This window comes from Balaenoptera physalus, assembly GCF_965194825.1.
Source record: "Balaenoptera physalus genome assembly, chromosome: 10".
NCBI lineage: Eukaryota > Metazoa > Chordata > Mammalia > Artiodactyla > Balaenopteridae > Balaenoptera > Balaenoptera physalus.
Window position 1 is genome coordinate 95,766,731 of NC_138889.1, and position 14,895 is coordinate 95,781,625.

Consider the following 14,895-nt stretch of genomic DNA (forward strand, 5'->3'; position numbering starts at 1 on the left):
GGCAGGTTTTTTTTTTTTTTAATGGCTGAAATAGTAGCTACAATTTTTGAGCACCTCTTATGTATTAAAAACATTATATTAGATACACTCTGCAGAGGTATAACTTATCCTCATGAAGGTGAAATAGAAAGACCGAATAACTTAAAATTCTGAATCTAAGATCTGAACCCTGCCCTGACTGCTCCAAGTCTGATTCCCTCCCACAGGCTGCTTTTCAACGGACGTGCTCAGAAGTGGCCCCACATGAGTTCTGATTCCAGAACACTCTGCTAGCGTTCCATCTACCTTCCTGTTCCCCTTCGCCTGGCACCACAAGAGACCTTGAAGAAGGTGAGCAGTTTGCAGGGGTTCCTCTTTCATAGTGAGAAACTTGCTGTGAAATCTATCACAGCAGCTGAAAGATACAAGTAAATGTTTTCCAAATAAAAATCCCTCAGTGAGTCAAAGAAAGAAAAGGTATAATTTTCCTTTGGTAAACGCAACATGCACATGTTATTTGAAACAGCTGGTTCAAGTGGAAATGAATGACTTCCCCAGGGTCACAATCTGACAGTGAGTGCTTGCTGTTTACATGTGTGGAAGAGGGAATGGGGACAGATACTGTAACAGAGCAGAACAATTTCTTTGCCTCATCAGATCATGAATATTTGAACGGAGAGGGTGTGATTTGGAGAGTTCCTTCATGGCTTTGCTTTTTTATTTTCCCTGCAGTATCCCTCTCATTCAGCGAGGATCTATCATATACCTACTACAGTCCAGACATATTTCTAGGCACTGTGGCCATAGAGTTCAATATGACACATTCCTCTGCTTCAAGGAACACTCTTCTCTGTGTTATTCCCCAAATTATCATACAACCTTATTAGACAAAGGAGGGTAGGTGTCCTTGCTTATACAAAGTGAGGGTGAAGAAATAAAGACAGCTCGGCACGTCCCCACCACCACTCTCTAGGACTATACTCTGTGCTACATGCATAGACAATTGTGAACTTTTGGAGAGAAACACTGAGCTGGATCTTCATATACTTTTCTAACTTACTTGCTATGTTATCTGATTCAATGAACATTTTTTTTGGCATCTATATGAGATGTAAAATTCTCCATTCTGGTGCTTTTTCAACCAAAGTCTTTTATTCTCCTGCATCGCAGGCTGTCTTTTGCTAAATGAGAACACATATGTACCTCAGCTAAAAAATATTTGCTGAAAAATACATTCAAAAGCTTTACATCGGTAATGATGCTGGTTAGCAAGGACTCTTTACAGATACCAAGTGTGGTTGTTACTGCTCTCCTTAACCTACATTCTATAGTCTTTATTAGAGACAGTGAATTACATGGGGAACAGAAATCTAGTCTGTTTATTCATATAAAGCTGCCAAGAAGTCAATCAAGGTCACGCATTTCAAGTTGTGAGTTGGAGCTGGTGATAAACTGGTTCTATTTAGCTGGAGAAGGCGGGGGTGTATATTTAAAGGAAGAACAGGGGCCAACAATTCATCAATGTCCAAAAAAGAGACAAGAAGATTAACGCAGGAGTTGAAGAAAGATTGATGTAGGAAAATCCCACTTGTTGAAGCCTGTGTAAAGAGCCAACATCATTTACTGATAGACAGGAGTCTGGAAATTCAGAACAAAATGAGCTAGAGAAAATAGCATGAAGGGGCAATCATTTCCAGTGAAATGTGTAAATGAGAGAGAGGGGACACCTTCTCAGTTTAAAACTCTGGGTGATGGTAAATTCTCAGTGAGGTGGATTTGTGATTCACAATAGTCTTTAATACATGAAGACTTCTTCATTTTCATCAGAGGGCTGAGAAACTTGTAATTTCTAAGAACACAGTGTGATACCAACAGGCAAACTAGAACCTTGGAGGGAAAAATCCAAATCTACTTTTCTTCACTTGTCTATTTACTAAATATGATGCTGGCTAAAGAGTATGCTTTTTTTCTTTCTTTTTTTTTAAAAGAAAAGTTATAAATTTGGAGGTGTTTTTGGAGGAAATATGCTCTTTGTAGCATATTCTACTGTGTAAAAATCAGTTGATGACTAGAAAGAATGGCAATGATGATAAGGTCCCAGACCCCATGTGGAAGAGTAGCAGATTACAGAGCTCCAAATCAGTCTGAAGTCTCAGAGCTGAAGATTACTGTAAGAATAGTTATTCCATTGTATTCCTTGATTTCTGGGATGATACCCATTTATAGTCCAGTTCCAGAAAAGGGAGACTTATGGTAAGAATACAGAAGAGACTCTATAATAATCAAAGTGAAAGAATTGCAGCTCACCTTTGCCTCCTAAGGATGGGAACAGGAGCTATAGCGATTGCAAGGATTCTCTGTATGTGCATTATTACTCTCTTTTTTCCAACTTCCTTGACTAACTCACTGTTTTTTCTCCCTCAAAACCTGAGACAACCACTCCTCCTCAAAAGAGTAGTGGGTAGAGATAACTTGCAATACATTCAGTTCCAAACAGTTACTAAAATGTCAATCACTGCACAACTATTGCAGTAAATCACTGAGTTGAATTTAAATTTTTCTGAAACTGGACATTATGAGTAGAGAATTGCAACAAGAGAGGTGGCAGTAGGCAACTGAACAGTAGTAGTGTCAGTAAGAGATACAGCATTGTACACACTCAGATTTGAATTGATACGTGGTATTTGACAATCTGGAAATGGTGGGTAACAGGTAGGTAAATATGAACTTCAAGTTCTTTGAAACTGTTCTCCAAAATTCAGAAACAAATCAGTGGCTAGGAAGTCCTAAGAGGAAGACATGTTGGTCAGTAGCTTGATTGAAACTGGTGCAAAAGGAGGAAATGTAAAATCGTGATGAAGGTGTCCCCACGATCAGGGATATATAGTGAGATGCGTGCTGTAGATGGGTAAGGTCCAAAGTAACACTATCCTGGGAATTTCATAATCCCTTGGGCTACCTGAGTCTGTTCTTGGCTCAAGTACAACCACAATAGATAGTGATCTTATACAGAGTTTCATTCTTTATATGGGGACACCAGAAATCCCTGATCACTCTGGCCAATTTCTCAAATGGGTTGTGGAGGCCACAACAGTTTAAGTGCAGATCTGGAATCTTATTGGTTTATTCAGCTAGGCCATACAGTCATGTGGACAAGTCATGTCCAAATTGAGGTACCCAAACCAGCAGCTTGACTATCACTTTTGGGCTTGTTAGAAATGAAAATTATTAACCCTGCCCCTATTTAGTGAATCAAAATGTCTGGCTAGGGGAGGGGAGAGAGATCAGAATTTCTAAATATTCTAAAGTTTGAAATGCATTGGTATGAAGACAGTTTTCCCAGCATTCCTCTCTTCATTCAACAAGTATTTACTTTGTGCTACACACTTTTCTAAATATTGGACCTTCAGTGATGAACAAGGCAGAGCAAATTTTAGCAGTGAACAAAAATATTAAACAATAATTTCTTCAATTAATGATTTCAGTACAGTTGTGGTCAATGTGTTAAAAATAGACACAGGAAAATTCTGAGGTATTTTGAAAACATATGATGGAGAAACTAATGATGTCTTTGGTATATCTTGGCATTGTGATGATACATATTGATAAAAACCAGAATGTCACATAAAAGCCATAAAATATATTTTATCTGATGCTGGTGTAACCCAGGGGATCACCTTTCATAGAGGACAGACCCAAGAAGGAGAGGCCTGTGTGGAATATGGTACCACTGGCTTCCAGATATTTCTTATATTTAGGCTCCCCTCTCCTTTTAAATAGAATTAGGTGATTCAATAAAACCAATATCAGAATCTATTCTAACTCAGTCTTCAAGGGATGATTTAACTCCTGAATGTCCAGTGCAATGGTTCTTAAATTGATTTGGCATTTGCTAATCACAGCAGAAATATCAGGATGCTGAGGCTTGAAGGTTAGGGCATATGCAAAGGCACAATGGGAATAAAGGATTGAGTCCATCATTGAACAAGGTACAGTTCCTACTTCTGTTGTCCACATTGAATACTTCACAATTCTATCCTGTTAATATAAAGGAACTATTTAGATGAGATAGATAAGGGATAATGAATTGAAATAAATTGAAATGTACTTGCCAAGTACATTTTTATAGCTTTCATTCTTTTTTAGTCTATGAACCTTTCAGTTTTTCAATTGAAATTGAGAGAAGAATAATCTATCTTTGCATTCTGATATTATCCCTCTTATTTTTGGGCAGGAAGAGGGGATGTGATTTCCTCAGTGCTGAAACCTCCTATTCCTCTAGTTACCAAGAAGTTTTCTCTCTTCCATCATTCTCTTCTGTTTAAGTCAATACTTCATTCTCTGTCAGTTGTTGTGTTCTATTTGATTCAACACTTCATAGTACCAGTAAAATGTCAATTGTGTCATACAGTGCCTGACCCATATTCGATTCTTGATAAAGTTTTATTTGGCAGATAAATGAATGAATAAGTGTGTGTTGCTTTAACCACTATCTACAAGCCTTCTAGAAAGAGTTGGAGCACTGAAGAAGAACAGTTTATAAGGCTGTATTCAAACCTGGATTATGAGATGGGATGGTGATGAATCCAAGGGACTTGATACCTTTCATTAGCATTATATTGTCCCTATGCCATCTCGTTTCTCCTAATAGCAGTTAAACAATTTTAATTTCTTCTTTTTAACATGATGAATCTGTTTCCTCCACCAAAATATCGACTCCATGACAATAGAGATGATTTGTTTTATAATCTTTTTTCACAAATGCAGCAACTCCTACAATAATACTCTGAACTTAAAAAATCCTCAAGTAAATATTAGTTGAATGATGTCTTATTTTGAACGTGACCCTGAGGCAAGGATTTAAGCACAAGTATTTTTTTTGAGGAGCTGAAGGAAACATCTGTGGAGGAGTAGGGGATTGGAAAAGGGAATAAAATGCAGTTAATAGAGGGTATCCAGTTAATAGAGGATATCAAGAGTCACAGCTAGCCCCCACTGGGAATCAACTCACTTTGTTTCATTGAGGCTAGATAGGGGTGGAGGCTCAGCTCCCCACTGCACCCCTCTGACACAGAGGTGAGGAGCTGTGTGTGGCTAGAAGTCGAGTGTTAAGTAGCTCTGCCTTCCACTGTCTTGGTCACTCTCATTGGTGCCAGGTGGGTTTGTGGAGTTTTGGCTCCCCACCAGCTCCCAGTGACAGCAGGGGTGGAGGAAAGTAGGATGCTGATTTCCTCTGACTTTCACCACTTAGTGGAGTCTCATTGCTACCAGATGGAGGTGGAGACTCAGCTAGCCACTGGAAGGCCCCTATGGGGCCTTGCCAGGACAGATTCTCCCCATGTTCTCAGCCTGCCTCTTGCCTATAGAAAAACTTTAGCCAAAGAATAAATTTAATCAGAGCAGTGAGAAAATGCAGAAGCAAAGGAAAGCAGTCAAACAAGACAAAATTATAGTTTAGCCATTAAACAAAGTCAAGGACCTTTAGTTCCTTCTCAAGGGCTATAGATAATATTCTGAGCCATATCCTTTGAGCTGGTTTGCAGATACTGAAGCCCTCACCAGGTGGAGAAAGTTAACTACACGATGACTAGACTGGAGCCATGATATAAGCTGCTCCAGCTTGAACAATTCCAAGAACTGGCCTCAAGGAAATGGAACAAACCAACCCTGGAACTGAAGATTTTTTTAAAATTAATTAATTAATTAATTAATTTTTGGTTGCGTTAGGCCTTGGTTGCTGCATGCAGGCTTTCTCTAGTTGCAGTGAGCAGGGGCTACTCTTTGTTGAAGTGCGTGGGCTTCTCACTGTGGTGGCTTCTCTTGTTGTGGAGCACAGGCTCTAGGTGTGCGGGCTTCGTAGTTGTGGCCCTCGGGCTCAGTAGCTGTGGCTCGTGGGCTCTAGAGCACAGGCTCAGTAGTTGTGGCACACTGGCTTAGTTGCTCCGCGGCATGTGGGATCTTCCCAGACCAGGGCTCGAACCTGTGTCCCTTGCATTGGCAGGCGAATTCTTAACCACTGCGCCACCAGGGAAGCCCCTGGAACTGAAGATTAACTACTTCAAACAATCAAGATGACACTGATCAGACTGCTATATGACCAATTTCAAGTTGATTTTTGGAGCTGACTGAGCTGTTTTGCATGTAGCCCCCTCCCTTCGCCTATACACCCCTGAAAATCCCCTTTAAAAGCTCTTGCCCTTGATCGGCAGTGGGGAGTTGGTTCTTTAGGACATGAGTCCACCTTCTCCCCAGGTTGCTGGCCTCTGACATAAAGCAACTTTCCTTTCCTAGAAACACTTGTCTAATGAGTATTGGCTTTCAAGTGATGAGCAGCCTAACATGAGTTCAGTAACAAATCCTGCTGACACTATCCACAGCCTGCTTCTGCTGAATGGGGGATGGAAGAGCAACTCCCAGCTCAGACCCACATACACTACCTTGGCTGCCTGGAGAAACTTGGTGCCTCCTGCTTGCATTGAGCTGGGATGAAAGATTAGCAAGTTGCTAGGCACTCTCCTCACACGGTGGGGTAATCCTAGCACCTTGTCTGCTTCTGTGGGTTGGTGGGGTGGGTAGAACTCAGACAACTCAATCAACCCTCCTGAAACCATGGGGAAGGAGGTAATAGCTTTTCTGTGAGTGTTTGGCTTAAGTAGGATCGGTATTGCAAAAAACGTTTTTTGCTGTCTTAGACCATGACTTCCCCAGTCATTTTACTGGGGATAACAGAGTTTCTCATATCTTCTTTTAATCTGTTGAATGTTCAGGATTGAGAGCTTCTATAATGCCCTTTCTGGAATATATGGGAGCCAACGAGCAAACAGGGAACTCGTTTTCATTTCCCTAATTCTCTAGGCAACCCACCTGATTTTCACCTTTTTACATTCCTGTGCTTGCTTGTTGTGATGTATCCAGATTTTTTTAGCTTCAAAGAGGAGAATCCAGAAGGAATGGGCTACTTCATTTTGGCCAGAACCAGAAATCCTCTCAAATTATCATTAAAGCCCTAATGCTTCTGGAAAACTTCAAGTGTATGTTCTGATGAGTTTAACACGCATTCTATTTATGTTATTCATTTTCCTCCATAGTTAGTTAGGTGAGTGAGAAAAAAAGTTTCTATTTCATTTTAAGTGGTGCCACTAGTGGATGTTATTATACATGTTTCACTTACAATCTTCCTAGCAGGGAATTTTTTATGAGTGAAGATAAACAAAAGATATTACAGCATGTTTCACATGGTAAGTTTTTTTAAACTGTTCTTAATATTTTTTCTCAGTCGCTAGATTCAGGGTACCCACATGTGCCATGTACTATATTTTTCTGGCTCGTTTATTGAGAAATTAATCTCACACTCAAAATCCAAAATCATTTTCTATTCCCAGCTGCAGTGACATAAAAAGTTTGCCTTAAATATGACTTCATAGATGTATTTATATTTAATCAAGCCTCTTTACTGACTCTCCTGGCTACAGCTGCTGATTCTGCTGCTGACAAGAGCAGGAAGGACTTTGAGTAAAATGTCATGGGATCTAGTTAGTTCAAGGCAGAAGCTTTTCCTTTGAACATCACACAGGGGTCATATAATGTAATCTATTTATACTACCATAGTTTCCAATAATGTGGTTTGCAAAACAGAGATCCAAGAATGAGGAAGTATTAGAAACAACAAAAACAACTAACAACATTGAACAAAATGTATCCAGATTATTCTACTCCTGAACTTCTAAAAATAGTCTTGTGAGTAAATAAAACATTCTTTCAGTTCAGTGAGCACTCAGTTTGCCTGGGTTCAAATCCTCACATTCCCACTTATTGCATATGTGAATTTTGGAAAATTATTAACAAATTGACATCTGTGACTCATCTTCCTTATCTGTAAAATGGTCATAATAATAGTACCAACTTCAGTGATGGATATAAAATTAAAAGAAATAATAAATGTGAAACACAAAGAACAGTGCTTGGCAAGACATACATGCTCAACAAATGATAGTTATTATTCAGTAATCATTGGGGCAATCGGTTACTAAAGTTATGTCAACTTTAAAAAAAAGTTTAAATCTATCAACACTTATAGATTTATCTGGGACATCAAAGATACATAAACATAGCGTCTGACATCAAAGAAATTATCATCTGCTAGAAATAAAGGAGAGAGAAATTATGCTGTTGATTAATAGTGTGGAGTGAACACTACATGCCAGTTAATAACAGTCATTATTGTCCCCAATTTGCAATGAGGGTCAGAAAAGTGGAGGAATGTGGTCAAGGTGACAGAGTTAAATTTACAGATTCAAGTGCAGGTGTATTTGAAGTCAGAGGTTATAGGAAACTCTTACAGCATTAAAGTAATCGATAATCAAAGAAAAATTAAGTGTTACCTTATGGGCTGAAGGTGATCCCGAACACCGTGAGCTAATGTCAGTTATACCTTGTTTATGGCCAGTGACTTGCCTGGAAGATATTCTAAGCCCCAGGAAAGGAGGAACCTTATCATCACAGTCTCCTCATCTGTAAAATGAGGTGAAGAGAGACTATATCTCTAACAATCCACAATCTTATGAATGTTTATGCCCTGTAACTTCATTTCTATATTATTAACCACAGTATTGGGTGCTATTTGATAAATTGGAATAAAATGTAGTGGATGGGCTTGCAGCTGACTGTGAAGGTTGATGTCACAGAGAAATTATTTTCAAAACTTTTATAACATAAAGTAAGAAAGAGCAAGACAGTTATAGATATTAGGGGTGAATTAGGGGAACCAAAAGGGGAGGACAGATATGAAATTCTTGGAGGTGCCACAAGATTCCATGCTCATTTACTGACTGACTAAAACACCGTGACTATACCCAACACTTAATGCACATTATCTTATTTAATCCTTACCAAAGCCCCGTGGAGTCGGAATATTTGATCCCCAATTTTATTGAATGATGGATTCTCAGAGAGGTTAAGTAATCACAGCTAAAGGGTCACACAGTTAGTTTGCAGGGATGCTGGAATTAAAATTCAAGTCGACATGCAGCAAGGCCCATGGTCTTTCTGCTGTTTTATAAAGACTCTCAAAGTTTTCTAGGTACACAAGGCACTTTGACTCTCATCTATTTATGTAAATGACAGTATGGGTCATTAATGATGCAATCGGTATTTTAATGTGTATTGACATTAACCTTTCTGAACACTGAAATGAAAGTGCTATTTTCACTCACCGATGGAGCTGGTCCTATTAAACACTGTAACCTCTCATGGTAATTTTCTTAGAAAGTGTTTTCAGGGGATAGAAAGGCAAAGAGACTGACATTTGTGAGTACTTACTCTGAGTCAAGCACTTAACATTTATTATCTTATTTAAACATTACAATAACTATGGGGGACAATATTATTTTCCCTTTCTAGTAGATAAAGAAATTGAGGCTCAGAGAGATTAAGTAAACAGCCACAGTTTCCTGGGTTGCAAAAGTCCCTGTTTTATGGTACTCCACACTGCTTTCCATGGCCAATTTCCAAATCAGGCTCTAGTTTTTCTGTTTCTTTGAACTTTCAGCTGGAATGTTTTCTTTTTTATTTTAGGGCAACTCCAAAAGTTCATAAATATACATTGACATCAATGATTAAATTATATGTTGTTCAGACAATGATCAAGTCATTTTCAAGACTCACATCATGGAAGTCTAACTTACGCTTTTAAAGAGTATAAAAATACATAATATCAGTAATTCCTGATTTCTGTAGGCCTTCAGTATGCATTTGATTATTGAGTGACTCAGTAATTTTTATTAATGAATAACAATCAACGTTTGCTGAGTACTTATGTCTGACCACCATGTTGAATCAGTTTGACAGCAAATAGTGCCAGTTCCTTAATTTTTTCCCTTAAACAATTTTTTTTCCCCTAAGGATACTTACCTTCAGCCATTTAAAATTTCCTTGAGTTGAAGAATACATATGCCTTGACACACATACCTAAATCTTTGTAATTTTTGAGAAAGAATGTGATTTGCTATATGCCATAAGCTAAATGGCGAGTTTGGGGCACACATTTGTCTGGAGACAAACTCTTGCTCTAAGCAACAGTTTAAAATGTTTCAGTGAGCACCTATGGAAAGTGCTATATTACGCAAGCAGCTTCTTTGTAGTTGTCTGTAGAAATAGCTCAGCTACTTCGACATAAATGAGTGGTGAAGCCAAGGTGAGGTGTTCCCCAAATCCCCGTGCTGAGCTGCTCTGTCCTTTGTGCTCCCATAGCACTTTTCTCTTACGTCTGAAATAGCACTCACCAGCTTGTATTTATTTGTTTACATACAAGTCTTCTGCCACAATTGACCATTCACTTTTCAAGGTCAAGGACCAAGTCTTATTCCTCATTATATCTCTAGCACCTAGCACAGTGCCATAGACATAATGAGTTCAGTAGATATTTCTTGAGTGAGCGATTGAATGAAAGAATAGAGGTCTCCGTTTTCTTCTAACATGTTAGGATTTGTGGGAACCTATGTCATGTGCTACCTGGCTTCCCCTTTGACATTTCACCCTAGCCCCCAGGAATATTGTCAGCAGCTAACCACTGTCTTAGAGTCTATTTCCCAAGGAACTCAATCTGCAACATGTTTAAAAAAACACATTTAGACAAAAGTTGTGAGAATCTGCTTTAGTGTCTTACCCGTGCCCTTAGTCCTCCAATGGGAATCTATGCTGATTTATAGATCACGTGTAAGGAACTATATTATGTACTTTCACCTACGTGATCTTATATCTAATTCTTTAAATAAATCCTCATCCTTTTTTCAGGGATTTTAGGTTGGGTTCCCTAGAAGTAGAACTTGAAATGAGAACTTCTTATTCAAGTGATTTATTAAAAAAAGGAAACTGAGGAGAAGGGTAGTGAAGAAACCAGGATGGAGAGATGGAAAATACTAATCCAGGTTTTATGTTTTCAGCTGAAGACTAGCTTCAGTCTGACCACAGTGTCTGGACAATTAATGCACCATAATTATTCCTTCTTTGAGTCAAGAGGGCAGCCTTTTGTACCACTCTGTAACCAGACATTAGAGATGGGCTGTCTTTCCAAGGTATAACCAAACAGTTACCAACTGGTAGGCAGAGAAGGAAATGCCTGTGTGCCATTAACAGTGAACTCACAGCAGCTGGGGGATGAGTGCACTGGCCCAGAAAAGTGGACCAGTGAGAAGTGCAGAGTATCCATTACCTCAGGTATTTTTAATAGCCCACAATCTACTTTATTCAATTAGCATTTATTGAGTGAGCATCTACCAAGTCCGGGTTTATGAAGAATAGAGAAGAAGGGTTGTAATTTTAGATTCCAAGATTAGCCTTAGGCAAGGAAAGTTTCATTGAGAAGATGATGTTGGAGCAAGGACCTCGAGGAGATGAGTGGACAAGTCATGCAAATATTCTGAGAAAGAACTTTCTAGGAGAAAGTATTGCAGGTGCCAAGTCCTCGAGGTGGGAGTGCTGGTCATTTGCAGAAATAACAAGGACACCAGTGTGACTGGAGTAGAAAGATCAATAGGATGAAGATTTATTTTAAAAAAAATTAGATACCCCCTCTTCAATCTATTTTTTGAAGAAAAATATAGAAGGCAGTGAAATGGAGAAGGTTACTTCTATAGAAAATTTAAATGAGCACCTATTAAAAGTGACATATTGGGCTTCCGTGGTGGCGCAGTGGTTGAGAATCCGCCTGCTAATGCAGGGGACACGGGTTCGAGTCCTGGTCTGGGAAGATCCCACATGCCGCGGAGCGGCTGGGCCCGTGAGCCATAATTACTGAGCCTGCGCGTCTGGAGCCTGTGCTCCGCAACAGGAGAGGCCGCATTAGTAAGAGGCCCACGCACCGCGATGAAGAGTGGCCCCCGCTTGCCACAACTAGAGAAAGCCCTCGCACAGAAACGAAGACCCAACACAGCCATAAATAAATAAATAAAAATTAAAAAAAAAAAAAAGTGACATATTAAGAAAGTCCTTGGACTCTTTGCATGTGTGAAGGATAAAATAAAATCTCTCAGGCTTTCAATTTAGCTCTTGCCTTTATCACATTACTTGGGGATAAGGAAAATTTAACTACTAGCTTCAGATGAGCCATAAGATCGTGGACATTTTTGTTAGACTCTTTGAGCCACATAAATATAAAATTTAGAATTTAAAAAAATCCCTAGCTATCAGGGCTAAAGTAAAAATTATGTAAGATCATGTAGGTGAAAGTACATAATATAGTTCCTTACATGTGATCTATAAATCAGCATAGATTCCCATTGGAGGACTAAGGGCACAGGTAAGACACTAAAGCAGATTCTCACAACTTTTGTCTAAATGTGTTTTTTTAAACTTGTTGCAGATTGAGTTCCTTGGGAAATAGACTCTAAGACAGTGGTTAGCTGCTGACAATATTCCTGGGGGCTAGGGTGAAAAGTCAAAGGGGAAGCCAGGTAGCACATGACATAGGTTCCCACAAATCCTAACATGTTAGAAGAAAATGGAGACCTCTATTCTTTCATTCAATCGCTCACTCAAGAAATATCTACTGAACTCATTATGTCTATGGCACTGTGCTAGGTGCTAGAGATACAATGAGGAATAAGACTTGGTCCTTGACCTTGAAAAGTGAATGGTCAATTGTGGCAGAAGACTTGTATGTAAACAAATAAATACAAGCTGGTGAATGCTATTTCAGAAGTAAGAGAAAAGTGCTATGGGAGCACAAAGGACAGAGCAGCTCAGCACGGGGATTTGGGGAACACCTCACCTTGGCTTCACCACTCATTTATGTCGAAGTAGCTGAGCTATTTCTACAGACAACTACAAAGAAACTGCTTGCGTAATATATCACTTTCCATAGGTGTTCACTGAAACATTTTAAACTTTTGCTTAGAGCAAGAGTTTGTCTCCAGACAAATGTGTTCCCCAAACTCGCCATTTAGCTTATGGCATATAGCAAATCACATTCTTTCTCAAAAATTACAAACATTTAGGTATGTGTGTCAAGGGATATATATTCTTCAAGGGATATGTGTACAAGGGATATGTACTCAAGGAAATTTTAAATGGCTGAAGGTAAGTATCCTTAGGGGGAAAAAAATTATTTAAGGGAAAAAATTAAGGAACTGGCACTATTTGCTGTCAAACTGATTCATCATGGTGGCCAGACCTAAGTACTCAGCAAATGTTGGTTGTTATTCATTAATAAAAATTACTGAGTCACTCAATAATCAAATGCATACTGAAGGCCTACAGTAATCAGGAATTACTGAAATTATGTATTTTTATGCTCTTTAAAAGCGTAAGTTAGACTTCCATGATGTGAGTCTTGAAAATGACTTGATCATTGTCCGAACAACATATAATTTAGTCACTGATGTCAATGTATATTTATGAACTTTTGGAGTTGCCCTAAAATAAAAAAGAAAACATTCCAGCTGAAAGTTCAAAGAAACAGAAAAACTAGAGCCTGATTTGGAAATTGGCCATGGAAAGCAGTGTGGAGTACCATAAAACAGGGACTTTTGAATCCCAGGAAACTGTGGCTTTTTACTTAATCTCTCTGAGCCTCAATTTATCTACTAGAAAGGGAAAATAATATTGTCCCCCAAAGTTATTGTAATGTTTAAATAAGATAATAAATGTTAAGTGCTTGACTCAGAGTAAGTACTCACAAATGTCAGTCTCTTTGCCTTTCTATCTCCTGAAAACACTTTCTAAGATGAGATGAGACCTTAGAGCAGTAACAAGGTCAGGTAGGACTTTGTAGGTCACTGTAAGTACTTGACTTTTACTCTGAGTGCGACAGAAAACTATTAGGTGGATTCTCAAAAGAGTGACATAATCTGACTCATGTCTTGAAAGGAACACTTTGCTGCAGTTTTGAGGAGAAGTGGGTGGACAGGGAAAGAACAGAGACAGCAGTTAGAAGGCTGCTCTCTAGAAGGTTACATCATCTAGGAGAGAGTTGACTATGGCTAAGATCAGATTAGAGCAGTGCAGGTGAGTGAGATTTTTTCAAATTCTGAATATATTTTGAAAATACAGCCAACATAACTTGTTAGTGGATTGAATATGTGGAATGGAGAGAAGAAAATGAATTGGATGTGATTCCAAACTGCAGTTGACCAGCAGCATTGGTCTTGGTTTCAGACTGATGGTCAAGTTCATTAGCTACAATATTTCACTAAGCATCACGTTTATTTAGCTTTAAGAAAGGATGCCGGATAAGAATCAATGTAGAGTTCATGACAATAGCATAGCAGAGATCTGACTCACAGTTTCTGAAACCCCCAAACCACTTTGCATTCTGCACGCATTCTGCAGGCACAGGTTCATAAGAGAAGAAGCTGAGTGGGACAGGTTGATGTCAGCTCGGGGAAACCATCATCTCTGTGGTCCCTCGTGCTTTTATATTTTGTGCTCATTTTCTGGTGCAGCAGTCTCTCTTAAATATTGGTTAGTCATGACTTGATAAACAACCTCAACAATGAGGCACAGGTGCTTGGTCCTGTATAAAATAATCTTGGCCAGAATCTCACTCAGCTTGGATCTGTTATACTCCTGTAAATCTCATGAGTTACTGTAGTGGGGGAAGATTTGATCAAGGTTTAAATCATCAGTTGTCCCTGAGAAGAAAAGATGACACTCATCAACCAATGGCAATTTCCTTCCAACAATGGTTTGGCCTCAGCACCCAGAAGGATGGTGTTGCCATCCTACAGGAACAGTGGCTTTGGAAAGCATAGGAGGAAGAATATTAGGAATTTAGTTTTGGACACATTAAATTTGAAATGCATTTTATATGGTACATCCAAGTGGAGAAGATGAGTGGGAAATTTGATACGTGAATCTGAACTTCAGAAGAGAAGGCTGGGATAGACATATATATTTGAGGGTTAATAACAGATAAATGGT

The 14,895-nt window shown here is 39.0% G+C and overlaps 1 long non-coding RNA gene across 3 annotated transcripts in view; it reads right to left on the bottom strand.

The window, feature by feature from the left end:
- The window catches only part of LOC309636891, a 410,385-nt gene that overhangs the window by 92,680 nt on the left and 302,810 nt on the right, over positions 1-14,895 (bottom strand). Inside the window, exon 4 of one of the 3 annotated variants that reach the window (XR_014250280.1) lies at positions 8,474-8,490. The exons of the other annotated variants lie outside the window; for them this stretch is intronic. This is a non-coding gene — a long non-coding RNA (uncharacterized lncRNA). Of the gene's footprint in view, positions 1-8,473; positions 8,491-14,895 lie in introns of those variants that run through there. 3 annotated transcript variants of the gene reach the window in all.